We start from the raw sequence: 7106 nt of genomic DNA, 5'->3' as shown, positions 1-7106 counted from the left end.
AGTTAAACCTGACCAGACCACTCACTTGGAAGCAATTCTATTCTAGAGATGTTGAGTAATTTTACAGGATCTTGGAGCTGTGATGGTGCTATCCTCAGAATGACTGTTTTAAACTTTCAGGAAGATGTGGGAACCAATAGAAGCCAAGCCAGTTCTTCCATAGTGGCCCATGTGGAAACCTTGAAATCTTTAATTAAAGGAGTCCTCCAAATAGTTATGGTGCTTAGCTAAATCTCTGCTCAGTAGAGGAAGGATGACAAATAAATAGGCCTTGGACACAATTCTGCAAAGCTGTCAAAGTGTTCAGAAACTCACCCAGAAGTTGTCACTCAGCCAAGGTTCTCTAATTTCCATTTCTTGAAAAATAAGTTGATAATAATTTTTCAGGTCTGTGCACATCTTTTACGACACATTCATTTGCAGTCTAAAAGAACCAATAATGTGGAAATGGACAAAAAGATGAAAATGACCAGAATTGGGTAAAAACTAAATCCATTATTCATGGACTCCAATAAGACTACAGGTTATAAAATGACCTATGCTTTTTGATCATCTAAATACTTTGCATATGGGTTTTTCTTTTTATCTCATAGAGATGGATAAGAAATATAAAATTAGTGGAGGGGAAAAAAATTAACATGTTTTTGATCATTTAAGAAGGGCCCAGCTCTGTGCTATCTTCTTTGAATGTCCCGAATTAATATCAGTTTTATTAAGTCCAGGGTTGCTAAGTAGTTTGCTCAAGATCACACAGCAAAAAAGTTTAAATTAGAACATTCTGTCTCCAACAAGCAATGCCTTTCATGTGCTACTCACCTGGTGAGCAGATGTAGTTTGAATGTTATGATAAAGTGAACTGGCATCTTAATTAAGATGCTTAACCACAGAGTTGGGAGGACTGTGGGTGGAGCTGGGCCCCTTGTTAACTCTATAATCCTGACTTCTTGTTTATCGTATGATAACTTCCGGGGGAGGAATCATAATAAAAGCAATAGCCATCTTGGAATCGGGATCTTTTTGCCTCCACATGGGCTTCTGGTTGGAGCCTGGGTTGGAGGTGTGCGCTCCCGCACTGCGGTGGTGGTTTTCGTTTCTTTTTCCTTTTCCCGAATAAACTGCTTCTTTATGGATTACTTGAAGAGTTATTTTCCCCAACTCAACAGTTATATAGGCTCAATTGGATAGACCTGAGTTTTTTACAAGAATTTTCAACAGGTGTGCTTCAGAAATAAGTTCCTGCCTGCTTGCAATCAGCCCTGTATCTCTCTCCTCTTAATCAAGCCTCTAGTTAAAATAAATCCACTCTCTATTCCTTTTTTGACACTTCCATTAGGTTTCCTTTTGTTGTTGTTGTTGTTCCTTCACTGAATCTGTTTGAAAGAAAATAAGATTTTATGTCACGTATTCATTTATATTTTCATATATTTTAGCACCTCCAATATGCAAGGCATTAATAAGAACTAAAATAAAATCATTATACAATCCCTTACTCAAGGGCTTTTTAAAAAGGTTAGGGAATAGGAAACTGTGACGAGAAATACATTCTCTGTCTCTGCCTGACTGACTTCACTCAGCAAAGTACCTTCTAGTAATATTGTATGTCAACTGTAATTGAAAAATATAAAAAAATATATAATAAATAAATACATTCTCTAAAATTGTATATATATTGAATATCGTATGTTGAAAGTAACCCTGGAAAACATATCATGTTGAAGTGATAAATGGTGTGCTGTGAAAAGTTTGAATGCCAGGTTTAAGGAACATGAAATTTATCTAGGCACTAGAGAGTCGTTTTATATTTTTTGAGCAGAAAAGTCATTCTAGTATCCCTTAAATCTGTGTAGATTCCAAATACAATTGTGAGGTTACCAATAATTTCAGTAGCTATGTAGAATAAAAACAGAATTTAGAACTGCAAGATATTTTTTAAGTCACGTTGTTCCTCCACCCTCCTATTTGGTCAACGAGGGTGTTCAAGCCCAGAGAGGTGAAAACTACTGAACTGGGCCTGACAGGGTCTGAATAGGGGTTTAAATGAAGAAATTTAAGTTTCTTCACAATAAAAAATAATTAAAAAAAAAAAGAATTTAAGTTTCTTAGTACATTGTCATTGAACTGAATGTCCAGTTATTTAAATCAGTATTGTCACAAATCAGTATTTCATAGGATCTTTGTGACCACTGAGTCATTAGCATATTGACTGAATAAACAGCTGAGCACCCACGCTATGTCCTGCGCATAATGAGAAAAGTAACCCACAGCTCCTGCTCTAGAAGAAGTTCACTGATGTGGGGGAGTTGAAATGCCAATCAAGACATTTGTTAATACTTTTGGATTCATAGTGTTAGGAGAGAACAAAATGTATTGTGAAATCTTAATACCCATTGGGCTTATTACAATGCACGGATATTACCTACAAACATTCCAAAGGAAATGCCTACTAGATATATATGACTTTGTCGTATAATCCTTAAGGTCTGGAATAACTCTATGAATGATACTGTTAGAAATATGCTGCTGCATCGACAGGCAACATTGCCATTTGGAATAAGGTCATGCGTGCTTTGCTCCGCAGTGATGCCGCTCATGGCTTGCCGGCATCCACTGCTCCAGAGACCGATTAAGCTAAATTCCCATTCAGGAAATGACAGAGACAGGTTTCTCCCCAGCTCTAAACGCCATCAGCTCTTCTTTAGCAGCTGGCCTATTTGCTGAGCGGCAAAAAAAAAAAAAAAAAAAAATTCAAAAAAAAATCTCTTTCATGAAGAAATTTCATTTCACACATTCAAAGAGCAGTTCAAGGCTATAAAGGTCATTGAGCCATTTTCCTCATTTTTCGGGTGAGAAAACTGACACCCACAGGGCCTAGGTGACTTGCTAGCTAGCAACCGGCTGGAACCCGATTCCCGGAACACCGGACACTTATCTAATGTTACTTCCGCTACACCATGTTTCTTTGATACCTTCTCCAATGTGATTCTATTATTAATGAAATTACAATGACCCGTTATGGAGCAGTTTCAAGGAGAGTTCCATTCATTTAACACTATTCTGAGTACACGTGGATTTTTCTCTCAAGCAGAGCAGCTAGGAAGAGAAAGAATGACACCAGCAAGGTTTTCTCTGCCTTTGTGGCAATTTGACTGGGATACACCACTTAGGAGCCTGTGACGGTTATGTTGAACACTGCCCACTCTAGTGATTTAGCATTTCAAACTTTAGGAAAACTGTCAGACATTCTGCAGGACACTTTGCTATGTGATCTCATTCAGCCCTTGCAAATCTCTGAGAGGCCTGAGTGTGTGTGTGTGTGTGTGTGTGTGTGTGTGTGTGTGTGTGTGTGTGATTATCTTTATTATGTAGATTAGAAAACTGAGGCTCTGAGAGGCAATCTGTCCAAGGTCACACACCTAGTAAGTGACAAAGCTGAAAATAAACTCTGGTTTCCCTGAACCCAAATTCATTACTTCCACACTGCACGAGTTTACGCCTCAAATGCATCAACTCTGCTCCTAAATTAAGCAAAAGCAATATATGCCTTCATGCAAGGTAATCATAAGTGTATATTTCCGGGTTTACAATGAACAAAATCATGATTAAATATATATAGCATTTTTTTAATTTCCCAAATGTTTTGCATCCTTTTTTATTGCTAGCCCAATGAGAAAAATCTTTATAAGCAATTTTTGCAAGTCATAGTGTTTAAAAAAAAATGGCAAGGAGTAGGGTAGGGGCCTTGAGCAGGGATGGCTCTGGCATGCTATGGCTTCAGAGGCAGGGAAGGATTGCAACTCTTAAAGCTCCCTGGGTTTCGTCAGTATCCTAGATTGATAAGCCTATTATAGAGCAGTTTCAAGAAGAGTTCCATTCGTTTAACACTCCTCTAGATTAACAGTATCCTAGATTGATAAGCCCATCATTCTCAACTCCAGAATTGGTACAGAATTGCCATTAAGAGCTGTTCTCTGAAATACCAGGTTTGTCTGTTAAAAAGCAAAATGAAAAATATTACAAAAGTATACCTGAAGTCGCAGAAATTCAGGTTTGTGGATGTCTCATTACCACCACTGAAACGTCAACGACTCCATGCTGCATAATGAGCCATCAGCCTTACACCACCTAACGTTACACAATGCAATAAATATCCACTGGGGTAGGGGAGCAGGAGATGGTGTCCCTGTGTTACACTATGTCTATGCAGCCGCCAATGCAGTGACTGCTTCCACATCCATTTCCTTTGGCTGCGTTGATTATGTGGCGTGAATTTACATAAACACAGCATAGATGCTACCCTGGTACTCCAGTGAGCAACACCAATTCTTGAGAAACTCCTGCCTCATAGTTCCCAGAACTGAAGACTTGAGAATGGTATCTTTAAGCTAAATCGAGTTGGTGCAAGGTTGAACTCAGATGTGGGAGTTCGTCTTCTCACCTACCTCCAGCTACAGAAATAGATAGGCTGTGGAAGTCTATGAAGATCATGAGCAGAAAGAAAAATAAGAAATGGAGTGGCGGCAAAGGAATTTTACCAGCAGGTATGAAAAAGTTGCAGGAACAAATTCTTCTGTAAAACATCATTGTGGGGCCGGCTGAGTGGCGCGATGGTTAAGAACTTGCTTGGGATGCCAGAGGGCCCTGGTTCGGATCCCACATATGAGGGCCAGTGACACTGCCCTCCACAGCTAAGATGCTGAACAACAGCTCAACCTGGAGCTGGGTTGCCATGAGTCGCCGGCGACGGCATAGGCTGCAGCCCCTGTGGCAGTGGGTTGCCATGGGCTACCGTGTGTAGCCAGCAGCCAGCGTGAGCGGCCAGCAGCCGCAGTGAGCGGCCATCCAGAAGCCGGCGACTGATCTGCCTCGCCCGGGAAGAGCGCAATGATGGTGCCAACTTGGGCCAGTGAAGCAACGTCCTCCACAACTAGATTGAAGGACAAAAATGACAGCAACTTGTCTGTTCCCCTTCCCCCAATTCCCCAGCACTGTTCCCATCCCCCCAATTCCCCAATAAAAATCTAAAAAACAAACAAACAAACAAACAAAACATCATTGTGTCTAAAATCTACTGGGCTTCAAGTAAAATATACTCCAGGTGCTAGAAAAATCTGAACTTGCTCCTAGTTCAGCACTGATTTTTTTTGAGTACTCTTGGATCTGTGGTTTGGGGCATGTAACTCTCTACCCTACCAACTACATGTCTTACTCATCTTTGTCACATCTACAGCACAGAAGTATCTAAGTCATAGATGATCCTAAAGTTAGGTTTATCAAATAGATTACACTTTGGCCTCCTTATTGCCTATCGTGCTCATATATCATTAAGAGACAGCATGGTTTGGTGGTTATGTGTATAGATTGGGCTGAGAAAGCCTGTGTTTGAATATTAACTACATTACTTAACACATGCAAACCTGGTCAAATTCTATAACCTCTCTGTGCCTTACTTTCCTCCAATGTAAATTATAATATTAGTACCCACCTCATAAGGTTGTTATAATGATTAAATGAGTTAATATATGGAAAGTAATTAAAACAGAGCCTGCACATAGAAAACATTAGTATATAGCAGTAAATAACTCCATGTTAAAAATAGCTTCATTAACTCTGATTCCCTATTTTATTCTCTTCCACAATATTCTACTAAAGATATTCATGAATGCTGAAATACCCAGTGAAAGAGCAAGGAAAAGAGAACACAGCAATTAATGATCAGAGAGAAAGAATAATGTCTTACACATCTCAGATGCCCCACGTGGGTCCTAGAGTACAAACAAATCAAAGCATTTTAACAAGGCTTTTCACAAAACAATGCATTACTCATTAACTCAGGACTTTAAAAATCAAAGGCATCCTTTCACAACTGCAAAAGAGACCTAGAAGGCAGGATTGCTATCTGATTCCTTTGTTTGAATTCATATTACAGTTTGTACTCTTTTTTTTTTTTGACTAAAATACACTGAGCATTCAATGTTTATTATAAGCTTTGTCTTTGAGGCCATTCATTTGCTGGCAGTTCCTCCCCATGTATACCCATTGCAATTAATTTGCTGGCACTTCCTCCTCGTGAATACTCATTACAGCCTCACTGGGGAAGCACTGCTTCTGATTCTATGTCTTACACATAACTTAGAGGTTTCCTTGTCTTAATTTCACATTCCAGTGAGAAAAGAAATTGCTTCCAAAGGGATAAGGCAAAGCAATTCCTAACTTTGTCTTTAATAACACATAGGTAATCTACTTAAAATTAGGTCTCCTTGAATAACGAGTACAAAGGGTTAGAACATGGTACAATATCATGATTCTGAACCCATTCCTGCCCTAGCCAGCCAGGCTTCACTATAGCTCTTGGCCTATCTACCATGTGAAGATGCAACTCTGAGCCAATTTAGATGAAACCAAAGAAGTCTGTAAGAAACTGGCTGTCACCCTTGGAGAGGGTCAAGAATTGGTCTTACTTCACCAAGCCCAGAGTATGTTCTATCTATTCAGTTGTGAATTGAGCTGCTAACCTCAACCATCATTTTCTAGACCACAGACCTGGGATTCTGTCTCTGTTTTCTCATGGGCACTTCAGGTCCTGGTGGTATTGGAAACTGGAGCTAAAGCCCAATTGAACTAGATAGGACCCTGATATACAACTTTGGCCTCATTGGCATTTACTCACCATGTCTTCGTGGCTTCATTGGTTGACTTCTATTTTGTTCTCAACCAAATGGACCACCTGTAATCAAGATGCTGATTTCACTTGACAAGGTGTATCTCCACTGTCTAGAACTTCTTTTTATTTTGAAAGATCCATATAATAGGACTTCCTTGTGTATGAATGACAGTCCAGATTAAGCAATCATTAATATTGCTGGTGGATAAACTCATCCAGGTCTATTTATGCACTCAGAGATTAAAACTATATTTGTCGGGGCCAGCCGAGTGGCGCGATGGTTAAGAACTCGCTTGGGATGCCAGAGGGCCCCGGTTCGGATCCCACATATGAGGGCCAGTGACACTGCCCTCCACAGCTAAGATGCTGAACAACAGCTCAACCTGGAGCTGGGCTGCCGTAAGTCGCTGGCGACGGCATAGGCTGCAGCCCCTGTGGCAGTGGG

Source organism: Hipposideros armiger, unplaced genomic scaffold (genome assembly GCF_001890085.2).
Source record: "Hipposideros armiger isolate ML-2016 unplaced genomic scaffold, ASM189008v1 scaffold_301, whole genome shotgun sequence".
Taxonomy (NCBI): Eukaryota; Metazoa; Chordata; class Mammalia; order Chiroptera; family Hipposideridae; genus Hipposideros; species Hipposideros armiger.
The sequence above is the reverse complement of the archived record's forward strand: the minus strand, read 5'-3'. Positions refer to the sequence as shown.